Source organism: Halichoerus grypus, chromosome 4, assembly GCF_964656455.1.
Source record: "Halichoerus grypus chromosome 4, mHalGry1.hap1.1, whole genome shotgun sequence".
Lineage (NCBI taxonomy): Eukaryota > Metazoa > Chordata > Mammalia > Carnivora > Phocidae > Halichoerus > Halichoerus grypus.
The window spans coordinates 157,702,637-157,722,799 of NC_135715.1; the positions used below are offsets into that span (position 1 = coordinate 157,702,637).

At 36.3% G+C, this 20,163-nt stretch overlaps 1 long non-coding RNA gene across 1 annotated transcript in view; it reads right to left on the reverse strand.

The window, feature by feature from the left end:
• LOC118525787 (uncharacterized) overlaps window positions 1-19,788 on the reverse strand; it is a 53,142-nt gene extending 33,354 nt beyond the window's left edge. The window contains exon 1 of the long non-coding RNA XR_004912312.2: window positions 19,655-19,788. This is a non-coding gene — a long non-coding RNA (uncharacterized LOC118525787). The remainder of the gene's footprint in view (window positions 1-19,654) is intronic.
• Between the last annotated feature and the right edge of the window lie 375 nt (window positions 19,789-20,163).

The window sequence follows — 20,163 nt, forward strand, 5'->3', positions numbered from 1 at the left end:
TACTTGCCGCAGAGACATAGTGACCCATGAGGTGGCTTGATTTGTGACAAATATTTCTTTATTGAATTTAATTGAATAGCCAGGATTTTGGTAATTAAAGGAACTATTCTTAGAAATAATAGCTGACATTTATGAGCATTTATTATGTGCCTGGCATAGTGCTGGGCATGGATGTCTTGGTGTATGTGTGTGCACATGGATGTGTGTGTGCGCGTGCGTGCGCACACACACAGAGTCTCATTTTATTCTCTCCAAACATCTATGAAGTAGGTACAACTTTATTACTATGTTAAAGAGGAGGAAATGGAGGCCAGGGAGCTTCAGTCTCTAGTCCAGCATCTCTCCCTTATTAAGTGATGGCAGTGGGAGGCACATCTAGGTAGTCCCGGAGCTCACATATTTAACACTAGGAAGAAAGTTGTAGACTGAACGTCAAATGAACACAAATAATTCCCTTCAGGGATGAGTCACAAGAAATGTAGAGCACTGAGAAAGAAGAACCAACAACAGAAACAAAACAAAACAAAACACAGAAATTGGTGCTTTAGAAAGTAAGATCATTTTCAGAGGTGAATGGACAGGAGATAGTCTCACCATTTAAAAAATACGTTTGCAATGGCCATGATTTAGATTTGTTGAAGGTTTTCTTCTTTGGGGCTCAGTTTTCTCAGTCGGAAGTGAGCTTGTCGGAAAAATGAACTCTCAGTTTCTTTCTGTGGTTCTAACCTACGTTTTTTTCTTCATGAGTTCTAATCAGCTACAAATAACATTTCCCACTTTTCCATGTGTCACTCAGAGGGGGTCCCATCTAATGTCTGGTCACCTCTCATTACATTTCAGAACTGTAAGTTGACAACTGACTCCACTGCCTGTCAGTTTGCCAACATGTCAAGGGGCGGTGGTGTTGGTGGTGGTACAGAGGGAAAGAAACTGGGAAACATGATGACCAAGGGGCTCTCTTATTAGCAGTGGAAGCAAATAGTGACATAATGTGGGCAGAATTCTCTCTCACACATAAACACATCTGTGAATATCCAACAAAGAAATCCATGTATGTAAACAGAATCTAGTCCCATTTAATATTTTAAGCCAGTAACCTAACTTTTTTCCTTAAAATTCTGTGTTTCATGCTACCAGGGAATGAAAGGTGGGCTAAAACAGGGTCGTTTAGCCTTATCTGAATGGTTAGGTGAAGTGTCTGTCCAGAAGAAGTATGGTCATCAAAATCTTGTTCATCGAAGCAGTCTATTATTTCAACTTTAACAGCATTATCAACAAAAAGACATTTTATTTTGCCTACTCTAGTGCAGTATGAGATGTAGACACAGCGATGAACTGTATGAACATGGAACTTGGAGGTAGGAGCAAGACGTATCAGGCGTTCTGAGCGAGTCATCTGACAGGTAGGCGATGTGGTTGAGTGGACCAAGGATCAGTCAACTGGGGTTCTGGGTCTGACTGCAGCCCTCAGTAGCATTGCTAAGCTGTAGTTCTCTGCTCCCAACATGGTGATAATTCTTGACACAGGCTATGAAGTTCCACATGGCATCACGGGGCTGTTGCAAAGAGTGAGATGATCTCATGGAAGCCCTTTGGGAGCAATAAATCACAGATGTGAGGTAGTTCTGTGACTGACTTCATTGTGAGAGGGCCTAGATGAAGGCAGTCTTACGCGATGATAGCAGCATTGCCAAAACAAAATCTGCAGAAAAGCAGGATAAGTATTCGCAGAGGTCCATGGACATAAATAACAAAACAAGGAGGCAGGGTGTGCCGGAATTTAAGTGCTGGAGAGGTTATATGGTATTAAAGAGAAAAGTTAGCAATGGAGTCAGCCACGGTCAGTTTTGGTATCTACTAAGTTATCTTAACATTTTCATAGCTTGGAACTGTGAAGGATGAACTGGTTAATAGAATTTTGGAAAATAGAAACTTAGAAAACACAGTCACACCAGAAAATGTTGGACATTTTAAGTACCTGAAATTTTAAATGCATGCTTAAAACCATGTACTTGTCCCAGTTGCCATAAATATTGCTTTATGGTAGAAATAACCCTAGAAAATTCTGGTGTCTTCTTTGTCTCTTGAATGGCTGTCTTAAGGAATCAAAGTCAGGTACATATATTAGCTCATCTCAATGGTGAACATTACTGGTCAAGTACCTTCGAAAATACTAATCAAAGTGCCAAAGTAACTTTATAGCAGGGTTTTTCAACATCACCATTGTCAATATTTTGGACCCCCTAATTCTTTGTTGTGGGTCACTGTCCTGTACCTTGTGGGGTGTTTGTTAAGCATCCCTGGCCTCTGCTCACTAGATGCCAGTAGCAATTTTCAGTTGTGATGACCAACAACGTTCCTTGATGTTGCCAAATATGCCCTGGGGAACAAAGCTATCCTCATTTGAGAGTCACTGCTCCGTAGTGACTTGAGGCTTTCAGCTTTCATGACTCAGGATTCCAAAAATTCTGGGATAGTAAAATTAGTTAGATATATATTATAGAGAATAAATGAATACATATTTAAATGTTGTGTTTCTAACCTACCCCTCATGCTAACACTCTCTCTCTTGTGGTTTTGTTATGAAGATACATCATTCTCTTCGTGGTCAGACAGTGTGCTTCTGAGGGTGGGGACTGGGTTGTATTTCTAAGGATCTGTATCTTTTTCTCTTCTAGCTCTGCAGTCTCTTGCATTTTCATCCACCTTCTGTGTTTCCTTATTACATCCCTCGGATGGTTCTCAAAGTAGATGGAAGTATAGGTGCACTTGCTCGTTCCTCCAGCTCTTTGAAATGACTATTATTCCCACTTAGCTCATTTTCCCCCTGCATCAGTGCCTCCTGTGTCTTAAAAAAAAATTCTTTTTTTCTTACTAACTCATCTTCTAGGCATCCAGGCACAGCGTGGGGTCAACTTTATCATTTTTCCCTCTTTGCTTCCTCTGCCAATCAATTAAAAGTTTGTATTACTTCTAAATCTACAGTCTCCTGATTCTTCTGTTCAACCAACAATCTCTTTGAAATATCCCCTAGCTTTTAGCTGTACAATTGTCACTATCTTCTAACTGCCCTTCCTGCCTCCAGTCTTTCTTCCACATGTATACTTTACAGTGTTAGACTAGATTCCCTGAAACACACCCCTCCCAACAAATCCTTTAGCCCTCTAAGGACTAAGGACTGACCCTGATTTACTTCTTCAACCCTATTTCTTATAACTGGAGCTAAAGATTATTTCTCCTTAACCTGTATTTATTTAGGATTTTATTAATTTCTTTGAATTCTGTCATTGTCTCTAAATCATTTTTTTCTTTTGTGTTTTAGATAATTTTGATTTACATTTGAGAAAGAAACATAGACCCCCTTTAAAGTCTGAAGATATATATGGGAATAGGAGAATCTACTTCTACTTAAGTACTTTAAAGTTACTTTAAAGATTATTTTGGAGAACTACAATATGCAGATGGTTATAAAATACTTTATATAGAATTCATGCATCCCTGATGTTGATACTGTTTATTTTTCTTCTTGGAATTTAACATAGAGCAGGCCTTCTTTACCTCCTCATCTTATGGTGGGACATGAATATGCAAATTTAGTTTCTATATTAAAAAATTGTACATGAATCTTAATCTGCATTCCACTTCAATGGGTATTAAAAATACTCGCTTAGGAGAGGCTGACTCTACAAAGTTCAAATATGGAGGTAGCATAGATAATTAGAGGGAGCCATGATTGTCTAGTGGCACTTACTGAGACAGCCATTGGTCCATTTATTGGAGGGGAGTGAACACACATTGAACTTGTCCTCAGGAATGCTAACACAGTTCTGTGGGAGAAGGCTTTGGCTTGAGCCCAGGTTGGTAGTAAATATAGGCCATTACTAGTTGATGTCTGTTTGATGGTCTGTGTGAAATGAGTCAGTGGTCTCAGTCCAGTTATTAGAAGACAGGTGTCTACATCTCAAAACATCATGACAATTGGCACTAATTGGCACCCCTAATGGGAGTCTCAGCAGAGAAGCAGAGGAATCAGTCAGGGGAGAGGAGAAATTATTATTGTCCTGCCCTTCAAGAGTTTCCTTTCCAACAACAGATGATGGAAAATTCCCCCGCTTCAGATAAAGAAGTCTTTGGGGATATAAGCAGAAAGTAATACTTACTACTAGAAGAAGAATATTTTCAGAAGAGCTAGACATTTCCAATACTGAAAGAAATGTTAGTTATTTGTCCATCATCATTCTCTTATTTCCCTTTCTACTCCCACTTTATGTTTTAGAACTGGACTTGTGGTCTCCTTTTCTGTTCTGCATCCCAGGGAACACGTTCTGAGTTGAAAGAACATCTGCTTGGGTATCTACTCTATTCTTTCATCAGTTCATCTGTGGACTTCTTTGTGCTCCAGGTTTTCTTGCTGCATTTATGATACCTTTGTCCTTATGTGCATAAAATTGCTGAGCATCTTGGTTCAATGGCTACCCATCGATGCATTTTCTTCCATGACATATTTAACTCGGTTGTATTGGGATACAAGCCTCTTAACTCTGCTGTTCTGTCTTCCCCACTGTTCTGAGCTCCTTGCGAATGGGACCCTTGCTTGATTCATTTTAGCATCCCTGCACTTGGTACCCTGTAGGGCACATATTAGGTACTCAGAAAGTAAACACAAGAAAGAAACAGTGAGTGAATGAATGAATGCATTCTTAGCCTGTTGGAGACATATATTGACAGGTAGGAATGAAGTGAGGAGTAAGTATGAAAGAGACAGATTTTAAGAGACAGAGTGGTAGGAATTTGTAATTCTATTCTATTTGGTGCCTTTGAAATTCTCACACTTGCATTTTGAATGGTTGCTTAGTGTTCCAATCCATGCAAGCCATCCTACACAATTGCTTTGTAATCGGTATAATTTAGCTTTGTAACTGAGAGCCTGCTCCGGTGTGTGTTATAAGGGGGGGATTTCTGTGTTTTCTGTTAGAGTTTATAGTCTTGTCACTGCTAAATCCAGTGTTATTCATTTCACATGAATTAATAATTTAATAATTTAATGACCATGATTTTGACTATCCTAACCATTGAAATTGCTTAAGACAAAAAGGAGAATTTCATACATAAGAAAAACCATGACTATATTTTGGTACTGCAAATAAATATATTAGAAATGTTTTACTCATATATATTAGAACCAGGTAAATGTTCCCAAGTGTTCTGCTTTTTTCAAAATATAATTTATCCCAAAAAAATTTTTTAAAGTACTATTTTTAAATTGTAAACCTAAAAATAGCTGTCAAAATGTCTGAAAAAGAGAGCTTAATTTGATTCTTATTTTGATTATTCACGTGAATAAATTACTAAAGTTTTAAATAGGACTATTAAATGTAGCAAATGGTGAATATAAATTAGTATATGTTGACAAAAATATGTGATAAAGTACATAGACTGAAGAAAATTTTAAAATTCTAAAATTACTTAAGATTTTTGACTAGTAAAATGCTTTTTCCTCTGCATGTGAATTTTGACTAGGGTATTTATTTACAGAATTTTATGAGAAAAAAAGTCTGTCACCTGAATATTGGTTAGAAACACCTTCACAAATAGGACAGTTTTCATGTTGTCATTTGCAGCGATGTATTTCCTTAGTTTAACATTATACATGTTTGTCTTGAACATTAGACTATCAAGCACCCAAATAGCAAATCTTTACAAATCCTCTTAGTATCAGAAACAAATAACTCTTGTATGAGTTGTCAGGAGTGTGCTGTGTTTTATGTGGAGTCACCATAGCAGAGTATTTACCAAAGGAAAGGGGAAATCAGATATACAGGTTTGTGACATAGGACCACAGACATTTGAAACCAGGGCAAATCAGTTCAGATGCTGCAATCTTTAATAGCAGAATGAGAAACACTGATGGACCATTGCCCTCATTCATTCTTTAATTTTACAGGTAGTTTAGAATATGTTCATTTACAGGGCGCCTGGGTGGCTCAGTCGTTAAGCGTCTGCCTTCAGCCCAGGTCATGATCCCAGGGTTCTGGGATCGAGTCCCACATCGGGCTCCCTGCTCGGCAGGAAGCCTGCTTCTCCCTCTCCCGCTCCCCCTGCTTGTGTTCCTGCTCTCGCTATCTCTCTCTCTGTCAAATAAATAAATAAAATCTTAAAAAAAAAAAAAAAGAATATGTTCATTTATAAGCCAAATGGTACATCTTGTAAGGCAAGATTCCTACCAAGATTATAGCTTGTGCAGAGTTCACATTCATATTAGTGCTGCGTTAGATAATTCAGATTAGTTTCAAGCAGCAGAAGTTTCTGCTGAGCACTTACCAAAAATTATTTTCAGTAAAGCATATGACAGTGCAGATCCAACATAGAATTTCTATTCACAATAAATCAATTTGTCAGCTGATCGATAGGATTCGCGATCTAAAGCATCTCAATATGTTATGCTTTCATGCCTCTTGATATCATCACTAAAAATCTCATTGGATTTGGTTCCCTGATGCTCGTTGCAACAGTCTTTAGAAGGCAGAGCTCATAGAATGGTTTTAAATTTCATCCCTTAATTCATTTTATGGGGCCTCACCTTCAAAGTTTTCACGTTCCCTTAAGACATATTTGTGCTCGCCTTTCTTTTTGATGGAGTTGTAATTAGTCCTGGGGAGCAGTTGTTTCCAATTAACCAGGAGGAGGAAATCACAACTGAAGTTTTATAACAAATCATTAGGTATTCTGTTATCAGACCAATATATTATGAATTCTGTGATATACACCTGTTATGCATCTTAAAAATAATCCTGCTGATTCTTATTTGTGATCATTATATTTTTATTTTTATTGGCAATTTTTGAGAAGAAAAATATCTTGATTTTGAGCTGCTCAGAGGGATAGAATTTCTACTCTGCACATACATAGTATTTTGCTGTAACTCACTTATTTCACACAAACAAAAAATGCAAAATACCCATTCCAACACGGTGGCTTACATTTAATAGTCACAGCATTAATTTATTTTCAACTAACATACTTTTAAATGAAGGACGCCAAAGTACTCTTTTAAAAAGATAAAGAAGGTGGCTATTTTAATGAAACAGGTATCTGATTTCATCTCACAGCTGATGACCTCTTCCTATACTTTTGAAGAGTGATGGTGTCTGCCCCTATCGCTTAACTTAAAAAAAAGTATTGCAGTTACAAAAGTTTGGCATCCCAATATCTAGAATTAAAATATTTATTTTTGCATATGATTCTCTTCCTGTATGACTACTAAGTTCATTGTACATACCAGTAAATATACCCGAGTAATAAAAATATGCTATAACTTATCTTTGATAATCATAAACTCTTTGGGAAGAAGAAAAATGAAACCTGTCATTTAGTATGAAAGAGCTTTTGATAAGATACTGTCAGATATATAGAGATGGCCTCTGTAGGTTAGCATTCTTCTTTCATGGTTAAAATACACACATGCACAAACAGATGTAAACTATATATTCGATATGCAGCTCATGTTCGGGTCTAAAAGGTGGCCCCTCAGGGTGTGATTTCATCAGAATTCTAAAAAAAATTCCGCTAAAGCTGGGGAGGGAAGCTAACACTTCCCTGTTCTTGGACTTCATTTCTGACTTTTATAATACAAAAAGTTAGCATTATGTAATGAAATTGTATCAGTAAATTGTATCAATAGGCATGTATTTTTCATGTTCAGGCTCCAAGTAAACATTGGACAATCTGGGTGAAGAGGATGGATGAATGCTGTACCATTTATAGAACACTGTGAGCTAGGTTAAGCATCTCCTTTGCTATTTGGGAACCAGATTAAAAAGTTTTTTGAGGGCCCTTATTAAGTGTGTATTTGTGTGCTTGGGGAAGGGGATGAATCGGAGTAGAGGGAGTTGTCAGGCAACTATTTCTGCAACATGCCTCTATGATTAAAAAATATATGTAGAGTATTACCCTGTCTTTTGTCGGATAGATTCTCCCTTCACATGCAGCAAAAAAGTTTGCTTGGTGTCTAATCAAGCAACGCTGCTTTTTCAGATTTGAAGGAGACTCAGAAAGTTAGTGTTTTTTTTTTTTTTATTCTTCATTTAAGTATTATTTTTTAATTGCAGCGTATTAAACATAAAATCTGGTACAATCTTTAAAAATAAATAGGACCTAACTATAAATGGGCCCTGTTGTGTTTTTATCTTTGACAAGCAAGTAATTGCTTCTCAAATTTATCAGTTTGTTTATGCAAAAACCATTTACCAAGCCTAGCTCAAAAGCATCAATTTCATCATTATCATCTTATTAATTTAGCCAAGCTATAACACAGCTGATTATTCCTGAGTAATATCCTCTGCAGCACATCATGTGTGGCAAAACCATCTGTACAGTACCTATTTAATAAATAAACCCTCGGCTAAATGTCTCTGTTTATTGAGAACTAATGTTTATAGAAAATATAATGGAACTCAATAAATAACTCAGCTTCATCAACCTGCATATGAATCAGTGCGAAGAACGCTGACATCATCACCTTTCAAGTACCAGAGAAAGCAAAATTACCCAAAAGAGCTATAGAGTCAATATTAAGGCATTAAAACTGCAATGAAGGCATATTAATGCTTAAAACTTCATTGTTGGCAGTGGAATTGGCACAATGGACATATTTTATAACTCTAGGAATACTTAGGCTTTATGGCTGCTTCTTTGTTGACTGCCTTGCACTTAATGTAGTTTTCCACTTTAAATAAAAAAAACCCTCAAGATCTTTAAAAAAAAAAAAAAACACCAAGAAAATTGCTGATTCTAAGCATTCATTTTTAAAATAATGCAAACTGCTGATTCCAATTGTTCAGATTTAAGAAAAAAAAGAAAGCCAACTTCTTTAACTCCATGCTTCCTGAATTCGTATCAGTAGCATATCAGTAGATATTTTGAGGCAAAGGTTTGTTTAAAAAGAAAGAGATTATCCCGAGTGATAGCATTAGTACTGACAATGTGAAAATGACTTTGCAAAGAAAAGCCAACTTTTCATGTTTGGGGCCATTGTTATTAATCGTATAAATAATAATATGCATGCCCCAAATTAAAGGGTGCACAATTGTTTAACATATGAATATTGACTCTCATTGCTGGGATATTAATAAAATTTAGATTAATAAGTTGAAGTTTTATGCTAGTACAAATCCAATGAAACAAAGTGGATTGTTTTAAAATAGATCAAGAAAATGGGTTCATTTCTTATAACTTGTTTTAAAAGTCTGTCCACACTTTGCTTTCCAAAAATAAAGTTTCATTGAAAAGGGAAAAAAAAAGGTTGTCTTTATTCGTACCTAAGGAATGATCTTTATTGATCTTCGAATGCAACTCTATTTTTGAGCATCAGTATGGCCCACTTCCATGTTGAAGCCTCCTTGTCAGGCAGCTTAAAAGCCTCTCTTCTTCCAGTGCCCACGGGACTTGAGATTTTCACCAAGGCTCAACCCTGATGTAATGTAAAAGCGAGGGAACTAGCAGGCACCGACCTGTTGCTGTAGGCAGGCTGGCTCATTCTTTAGGCCTTGCTTCTATTTCTGCTCATGTAGCTCTGAGACCCACCTGGCATACTCTTTTCCAGATGAAGACTTGTGTGTTCACACTTGGAAGATGTTTCCTCATGGCCATGAGATCTTTATCAGTTCAAATAATAAGGGCACAGAGCTGCCGATAACACCGTTCAACTGTCAATCTAAAAGCAGAGTGTTTTTTGTTTTCTTTTGCTGTTTTTGTTCAAAACATTTACTTATGAGTCTCATCAGAGAAGGAGGCCAAAGTGCGCTACCTCAAGAAGGGGTAAGATCCTATCTATAATCTGCAGACGTCAGCTTTCCTCCATAGATGTGGGTTCCATTATTCTAGATGTACAATTTCTCTCTCTCTCTCTCTCTCTCTCTCCTTTTTTTTTAGGGTTTCAGTTTATGCAGTGGGCTCTGTGGTTTGCACAGAGACTACCCATTCCCCAAACGTAGGAGGGTTCAGGGGTAATCCTAACAGAATCACTGTACCTCCTAAATTAGGCAAATGCGTCAAACAAAATGAATGCCACATCAAAAGAACAGAAAGATAGTGAAATCGTGCCAGTAATTGCCTTGTGGGGCAACTCAGCTTAAACAACTTAAAGCTTGCAAACACTGCACCCACACTACCCAGAAGAATACTTTTGTTCCAGGGTTTAAATTGCAAGCTAGGGAGCCAACAAATCTAAAACCCTTCTGTTTGGGAGCCAGAGCACACAGTGTGCCTCTGACGTATGCCTATAAGTAAACCTGCGTCTGGCACATCAGCAGTTTTGAATAGCTTGGGTTTGGTGACCAAAGTCAATTTCCCACGTATTCTGTCACAACCGGGCCCAGATCAGCAAAAAGGCTGTTGGATTGACTAACTAATTATATCTACTTTAAGATGACCTGTGGTTTAAAAACAGCAAAAATACAGGCATGCTAGCAAACGAGCTGCATACCATCAAGTGGCTAACACCCAGAGGGCTCCTGAGATGAAGCAAAGTAAATTTTTATCTATTCGTTCTGAGTCTGCTTCAGTGGCTAGCCCTCCATTGTGTAATCCATAAAGTTGCTTTCATTCCATCTTAAGAAATCAATTTTAGATATTTCTGATGAGAGGTGACGTCAGGCCTTACCATTTTGAGACAAGAAATCAAAATACCAATTCCAATCATCCACCCTGCAGTGGGGAGCAATGAGGCTGTGCATATAAGAGAGGGAGAGTGGGCCTCCCATAAAACGTGAGTAATTTAGGTATTTTTGAATACATTGGCCTGATACAGCTCTTAAACAAATAGTCTGGATCTAGTCCTTAGGACCCATTTTTAAAGGAGCAGTAATTTAGCTTATATCCGCTAAGAACTAATATCAAGGACCACTGAGCATGACAGACTACAACACAAGGTTATAATAATATGCCCAAGCCACAGATGCAAGGACGAACCTTTCCCATAGGCAAGGCATACTCTTGGAGAAATCCAGGAATTGGTAAATCTGATTATATCTGTGGAAAATTCTTGGCTTGGTAGAGAAGAAAAATTATGAAAGAGGTGGCATGTTTTTAGCTTTCTTTCATCTTTGCAAGGAATGGAAGAATTTACAGTGCCAAAGATAATATTGCAATAAATGTCAAAAAGGAGATGGTAGTTTCATTTGGATTATTTTGTCACAGTAGAATATATTTGTTTGTTCATTCATTCAATCATGCAGCAATATTTATCAGGTGCCTACATTGTGCTAGGCATTGGGATATAATAGCATGAGGAAATGTTGTCCCAGTTTCAAGGACAATCTGGTGGAGAATTGAAAGGTCATAGAAATAAATGCAAAATTTGACCATGAGAAAGACCATATAGGACAGACATAAGATGGAGGTGGGAAGAACATTTCAAACAAAATAGCCCCTTAACACACCCGTGGTGGTAAAGGAATCTATGGGGCATGCAGAGAGCTGAGAGAGTAGTGTGGTAGGATAGTGCACAGCAAAAGAAATCTGGTGAAAGATGAACCCAGAGAACTTGGTAGGGTTTGGTCTTTACGGCAATGTCATGGTCAGTCCATATCATCCATGCATGACTCATTGTTTGGAGAATTTAGTACAGAGTCCTATGACAGAAAATATTTGCCATCAATTGGTGCTAAATTATTATTCATTCCCTCAACTGATATTTCATTAACACCTATGCCATGCAAGGAATAGGCATTGGGAATCTAGTGGTGATCCATATGAGTATGGTCTCTGCTCTCACGGAACTGCAGTCTCTCAGGAAAGATAAACTATGAATAAATACAGGTGCATCGAGTGTTATAAAAGAGGAAGCACAGGATTTATGACCGGGGAGCCATTTTAGGAAGATGCTTCCCTGAGAAGTGATTTAAGTTGATGTACCAAGCAAAACTGGACTTAAGAACCTTTAGATATCCACTATAGAGCGTGAGGAAGAAAGTGGCAGGGGTGAGGTTAAAGACGAGGAGAATGTGGGGCTTGAAGCCTCAGCGACTTTCTAGCTGACAGTGAAAACCAACATGTTTTTGCTCAACCCTGGACAAGGTGGTTACGTTTTTAAATTTTTCCTCTGCAGGAATACACGTGTTTGGGGGAATGAGGACTTCTTTGTGCAATAGCTCCTCCTAACACAGTGTAGCCTGGGTCCCACCCCCGCCCCCATGCCCAGCTGCTGGGCAAGGGACACTATTGCCCTTCACCAGGGTTCTGTGGTGGGTAAGGATACAAAGACCCTTGATGGGCCATCTTTTGTCCTTGGGTCCCCATTGAAGCAGTGGGATTCTGCCTCTGCGGTCAGGGCAATCTAAGCTGGGGGTGTAATAGGGCCAATGATCTACCTCTTCTTTTCTCCTTTGTTCTTATTTTTTCTCTTTTTCAGGAAACTGGCATGGAAATACATAACCCTCTTTCTCTCATTATCCTCCCAGGGAAGGAAGGAAAGGAAGGGGTTGGAAGTCCTGGGCTGAAGCAGGCAGAATGGTGGACTGAGCTGAAGTGGGACTCACTGTAGTTGATAGACTTCCCAAAGTTTCCAGTTCTCTGCACCATTCTGACAAAGAATAAGTTGTTCAGCGGCGCTCTGCAATCTCTCTGCCTCCTGGATTGTAGGTCTGTTTTGTAACCATAACAATAGCCATAGGAAGAGGTATTGGAATAAGTGAAAATCAATCCAATCCTGCTGAATCTTGAACACTTTATGTATGACATGGCTTAGACATCACTGGATACAGTATAGGAGTTTGTCCTCTATTCCACATCATCTGTCTAAAGGAAGTAATTCTGTATTTCACAAATGGACATGTTTATGGCCTAAATGTCACACTGTCCTAGACCTATGTCTTAATATGTTACATCTATTGTTTCTGCTTTGTACTGGTTATATAGAAAGAGATAATTATATTAAAGCATATATTAAATTAATTGTGGCCCAGGAAATCAAAACTCTTACATCTATTGTTTCAAAAAGCACACTTTATACAATTTCTTTTACATTCAGGACCTTTTAGTTTCCTAAAAGCTATTTACTATTTTTAAAAGTTTTTAGTTTCATACAACTCTTCATACTGCTGAGCTAAGCAAAATGAACATCACTTTTTCTTGCAGAAAGGAGAAAATAAGATTTATAAGTATTTTCTGACATTTTTCGTAAATTTACAACATAGTTTAGTGAAAAGAGACGTTTCCTACTTAATGCATTTTAAATTATTTGTGTTTATTTTAACCTCTTTCCTATAAATCTGTAGTTACTCTGGCAAGCCAAATTATAAGCATCCTGGTGGGTACTGCTCATTAAGAGGCGAGACAGGTTTGATTAGAGGGGGCAGCTTGGGTGAGAACGGCCATTCCTTATACAGTGAGGGTCTTCTTGGAACTCTATGGGTCATCACTTACTTGCCATTTGGTGTCATTTTTAACTCTTCATTTGCTAATAGAGTTTCTCCTGATGCTAAAGATTGATTTCTCCTGCTGTACTCGAATTTGCAAACAAAGAGCTCTATCAGGTGCATTTCATCACCAATATAAGTATAAATATAGAACAGGATGACTGTTTAAAGATTTTGCACAGTCATGACAATTCATATAAAAAAGGTAGAACTCAGTTAGTGTCCCTCTGATTTAGCACTCAGATGAAAGAAAGAGCTCCTGAAGTCTTGGATTGTTACTGCTTTTTAATAGCTTCTGAGTAATTTTTATTTCTTTGTCTTGCAAGTGTAAGAAAAGATCAAGAATGTATCTACTTGTAGGCTAAAACTCACTTTTTTTTTTTTTTAAGTTTTTGTTTGCTTCCTTTGGAATGGGGCTAAGTCTAGATTATATAGCTACATTACCATGACAGTTTGATTTTTTAAAAAGTCATTTAGAGAAAGATAATCACCTAGTTGGTCAGAATGTCCTCAGTGTGATAGACACCTGCTAACCATAGCCAACTAATATGGGTGATGTATCTTTACATCTTTTGGTCATCTGCTGTCATGTAGAATAATATTTAACTATAGACCACTAATATATATATCTGAAAATTATCTGAAAACTCTTGTTGATTAAAGGGAAGTTTACAGTAAAATCAGGAAGTCGTTGGTGAAATTACAATACTTCTTCCATTAAGTTATCCATTTCTATTAAGCAAATACTTTAAAATATTACTCTGCTTATGTTAAGGGGATCTTCAGGTTAATGTTAAAATGTTCACCAGGTCAGTGATTTTCAACCATATGCTCCCTTTTGATAATATGTATTTTGTGATGCTTGATTTAATAATCAAACGGAATTCACAGATAATACCTACCTTCACGCATCATTTAAAAAAATCTGCAATGTCATAATTATAATACATAGGAAATATAAAAATATATAATAAAATAATAGGTATGTAGTCTGTAAATGTTCTGACACCACTATGCTCATTAACAAAAACACCCATGAAGATGTCCAAATTGCCCTCTAGGTGGTGAGGTCATTCCTCCTGATATCCACTCCAGGAATCACGGAGTTCCCAGACATCTGGGAACATACCTGTTTTATTCCTTGCTCTATATCCAGTTCTAGACATAGGTATTTGGCATGGACTGAGTGCTCAATATTTAGTGAGTGTTGAATGAGCAAAAGAAAAAAAAAAACAAACCCAAATCCAAACCTCCTCCTTCAGGAATTTATCATCTAGTTGGAATGGCAGTTCACTTCAGTAACACATAAAGCAAGGCGTTGGCTCCCCACACTTTCCAAGAACTGGGTGCATGGAGTGTGCTGCAGGAATTTAAGGAAGAGGGGACCCACCCTCCACAGGCAGAAGCTAAGGACTGCTGTGGGTCTCAGACATTAGGGCGATGGTACAGCGTTATGCCTTTAAACCGGTGTCTGCTCAGCGCAGGGCTCTGCTGGGTGCTGGGCCAGGTGCAGAGGGAGGACAGGTTAGGAAGGCCCTGCGCTCCCAGAGCTTCCATTCTAGGGTATTTCCAGCTTCTGTGAGTGTCACAAGCCCTGGAGGAATGGTTAAATGCATATTCCCAGGCCCGACCTCGGGTATTCCAGTCTTTATTTTAAGCAAGTGTTAGAGATAAATTCTAATGTAATTCATGAGTCTCACTTTAAGAAACAGCAGATACAGGTGGACAAAGAACCCAGTGTGTTTCTCCTGAGAATTTTCAGCATTTGGAAAACGAATGGCAACCCTTGGGGGAATTTTGAGAATCATCTCAAAAGGGAACTTCTCATAGTTATTTCATAAATAAGTGAATGTAAAAGATGAGAGAGTATATTTTTTAAGACATCATTATAAGACTGATGCTGTTGGTAAAATATTATTGTTTTAATATTCCTGTGACAGTAAAAATAGTTATAGGTGATGTGATTATATCTGTTTTCTTTTGCTGGTATTAGAAATGGAAATGTATTGAGGATGGAAATATATTGAGGAGAAAAATAGTTGTTCTGTTTTACAAGATAATTTTTTTTTTTTCAGGGAGAGATCTTTAAATATTTAAAATCAAGTGGTTTTTTTTTGTTTTTTTGTTTTTTTGGTCTCCTGCTCCCTGCCATCTTTATGAAAGCATTTTTGACTCAAATGGTGAAATGGAGCATTATGTAATAAGACAAATTAGTTATTTCTTTCATTAGCAACTTCAAAAGTTGTCTTCTTAATACCATGTTATACTAAAATTATTTCTAGGAATTTTTTTTATTGCATTATAAATTTCTTTTTAAGAAACATGGATTAACCAAAAGTGTTTACAACTTTTCTCATGAGGTTAATATTTTATTTTCATTACCTTGAAGTTTTTAACTATAATTAAAATCGTAATGTCTTTCATGACACACGCCCAGGATACATCTGATAAAATTTTTAAATATGGAGTAACTGCCCTGGTTACAAACAGATAAGCTTAATTCTCAATATATCAAAGACTAATACAGGTTTTTGGACTTTATATATTTGATTCTACTTTTTAAAAAGATAATGGCTGGAAGCAGAATAAAAGACTTTTCAAGTGTTATTAGAGTATACCATGTAGCTCAAAATAAAGGGAAACAGTTCCTCTGGTAAATAAAGACCTCCAGTTGTGGATAATTGCATTGCCTCTTTCTTCAGGCACTAGACCCCCACCCCAGCAAAAGCTGCCACACCCTCTCTAAACTTCACCCTCCTGAAAATGAATCAACCAACCACAGAATCCTAATTTTGAATCACAGATCATCTGCCTTTTTGTTTTATAACTGATTTTTGTATTTAAATTAATCACAAATTCACAAATTATAAAAAGCCATCAACTGATAATCAATAGTTCGTCTGCGTGACACTTAAACAATTGAGTTTATTCATTTTCTGAACTGATATTTTTTCTTTTTTAGTTGGTTAGTGCAATGAGCACTCAGCTTATTTTTTTTTTATGAGAGAACTTATAGAGCCCTGAAGATTATAGCTTTCTTTTTTAAAACTAGTGATTCTCTTAGCACATTTAATGTAAACAGAATGAAAAAACAAATGTTCAGTTTATTGTTTTAAGCTTACAAATGATAGGAAAGTTGCCTTTTTATGTTTTACATTGGTCCCGTAAGTTATTAAGATCAACTTAAAATGGAGGACTAGGTGCATCATTATTGGGACACATTTTTTTCAAAAAGTTTTCCAAAGATAATTTGTATGGGGAGAATCTTTTGCTCAGATGTATTTATTTTGTAGGTATAAACTCAATTGGGTAAAGAATATTCTGAACAATTCCTAATTTTCTGTTGGATTTCCTTATTTTATATGTGAGCACTGAAAATCTATAGAACAAAAATTGATTTAATTTCCATTTAGAGCTTTTCCAAGGAGACTCCATTATGGAAGTGAGCAAAAGGTCACATTGTGAGAGGCCCTACCTCTTTCCTATGTACTCTCAGAGTGTGGACATTTTAAAAAAATGACCCTGCACATGTTATATTCAAATAGAGAAATGATTTTTAACATCAACATATGTAGATTTCCTTAGACTTTTTAATGTTCACATAATGAGTGAATACTCAAGAAATTAGGTACAATTACACACAGACAGGCACACCCAGAGGATTGAACCAGAGCATTTGACAGTGGAGTATGGGACTGACCCAAACTGAACGGATAATCCAGTGGAAATGTGTGAAGGCTATGCATTCGTGAGATCGACCACAGTTACACAAGATATGATACTAGGACACAGGCAGAAGTCCTCCTGCCTTGTGTCACATCGAGAGTCTAAGAAAGTTTGGCAAGTAGAGTCCCAAGTCCTGTCCAGAGAATCCAAAATCATCACCCATGGAGCTTAATTCTGAATTTCCGGCCCAGACAAAACTCCGATTAAATTCAATGAGTGTTTCTCATTTTAGAAAGCTGTGCATGTGCATGCCATGTTCTTTTCTTAGATAAAAACATACCCACAGCTCCTTCCATACGAAATGAAACCAAACACATTTAGAACACATGTAAGCCATTTCTCTATGGGAAAGGCCATTTGTGGTTAACACAGAAAGTATTTATGGTTTCACTGTTAATTGTGGTTTCTTTGTATTAGCCAAAAAAGGTAGCATTTTTCATGGTAGGAATAGTATGAAAGCAATAGCCTTTCTAAAAAATGTTCGAATTTTCTGGGGCATGAGGAAGTGACTGAATTTATGATATCTTCTAAACACCGAGCGAGTATACACAACCTACAGTTATGTTTTCAATCTGAATAAAAGTTTATTTAAAATGGTCTTAATTGCTCTTTGGTACATTTCCGCAAGCAAATCTGTATAATCAACATTATATAATATTTAAGGCTCGGGTACATTTTAGTTTCTTATTTATAATTGTTACCCAGGGACATTAAAATTTCATTCTGGATCAGTGTTATTTCTAGAAATTGTTAATTTCAATTTCTTTTGGAAATTGTTAATTTTACAAATGTTATCTTGTAAATGTTAATTTTATTTAATCAATCAGTGGGATTTATTTCTTCTTTCCTTTCTTCCATCATTCTTTTTTTTCCTCCCTTTTTTTGAGTTAAAAACTGAAGAATCATGGCAGTGTTGAAATATTTTAATTATTTCATATTACAAAAGTATCATTTTAATTTTAAACTGCATTTTGGCAAGGATTCTATAAGTGGGTGAGTGAATTCAAAAGAGTAGTTAAATACGAAAGCAGATTAATTAATTTGAATGTACATTTGTGGGGCTATATACTGATATTTTTTTAGCAGGCATTTCCACAAGTGTTTTAACATCTGAATGCATCACATATATATTGTTACCAGGTGGAAAGAGACAATTGTGATTGTTAGGTCAATAACCAGAATACTTAGGAAGATTTACATATAAAGCAGTTTTTCTTAAGTATTGGAGCTTTTATTACATATGGGAAAGAATATATTTGATAAATTTCATCATTATAGAATTTTATTTATAATTTTAGAGCAAGCAATGATATATGGATATTAGATTGAATTTTATTAAATTCCTAAGGAAAAAACAAGTATTTAAGCCATATGACCCTAATTGCCTCTTTCTGAGGGTGAGAAACATTATTTATGAAAATGCTTAAAGTATAATTTATCAATTTAATCACATACACTTATGTATATCTCATGAGTATATGTGAAACTGCGTCTAAATGAACATTTGATGATGTTAAATGCAGTTTTCCAAAGATCTGTATTTATTCAAAGATCATGTAAAAGGCGATTAGCTTCGATAAATATTGCTGTGTCCTTTGCTAAGCATTTGTAAAATTCTGGCTTTTAATTTAATAGTTACAAACATCCAATACACTGGTACACTTAGATTGCACCTATGTTAGTATTCAAAACATTTGCATTTGTATAATTCTGGCTTTTAATTTAATAGTTACAAACATCCAATACGCTGGTACACTTAGATTGCACCTATGTTAGTATTCAAAACATTTCCATTAAAAAATTTCAAAGGTTTTTAGTATATGTTTTGTCTCTCCTTTTTCTTGCAAATGGAAATTGAAACTGGAATATATGATTACATATGAAATGTATTAACTGATCTGTTGATATATCATAAAACTTTATGCACCTCAAATAATATTTTAATATATTTTATACAGTGTATAATATTGAATATTAGTATAACATATTTGACAGGATATTTTTTATCTATTTATATAGTATCTTGAAATATATTGCTAACCATGGGATATGTCTTTCATGTCTTCTTGTGATTTTTATTTTGAAAATCACTAACATTTTAAGAGAGAATGTTCACAGAAAGAAAATACTTCTCTGTGAAATCTTTACAAAAAGGAATAAACCTCCAACCAGAACTTCATTTTAATAAATATGTTACACTTTCTTTTTATGCTACTAACATCAAATGATTTCTGATCCCAGATACAATTTTCTTTTGCATAGCAAAATATAATGTTTCTTTTCACTGTTATTTTCATGTATATTCAAATACTGTTGTAAAATAACCAAGGAATAAAAACAGACTTTACTAAGAGGTTACATTTTCTTTAGGTGCAGGCAATAGGTGGCGATAGTCAAATTCATGCAAAAGTATTTCATTCCTTGCTGTTCACAAATATGTAAAAATAGGCATTTCTAGTGTCCGCATATTTCTTAGGCTTTAAAGTCACATTTTGTCAGCCGAGCTTTCTTACCTTACTTTCGCTGAGGCCTTACTGAGAATCCTCAGACACTGCGGCTCTGTTCTTTCCTTGTCATCTGCTTGTGTTGTGCACATCAGACTGTAGGGGGCGCTCCTCAGCTGCCACAGAGATAATCCTGTGCTCAGTCCTTTTTTGCAGTTCTGAGACATATTTAATATTCATTATTTTATCAAGGCATTTAGTCTAAAAAGACTTCATTGCACACCCTTAAAGCACGTATATTCATAACTGAGTAAAAAAAAAATCTCACATAGGTATCAAGGTGGGCATTTGGGTTCCTGGGGATGTTAATAAAATTTTATAATGCTGCATTGTGCCTGGGCAAACAAGTACTTTTCAGAGCTCTCCTCTTGTTATTCTTTTCTACTTGGCGCTCAGGGTGGATTTTATAATACCCAGATTTTTATTACTATACCTCAAGTCTTGTCTCTTTGCCTTGAGGACTCCCAGAGAGCAGGGTGTGGAATGATCATGATTTATGTTTGGGGAGAGGAACCACA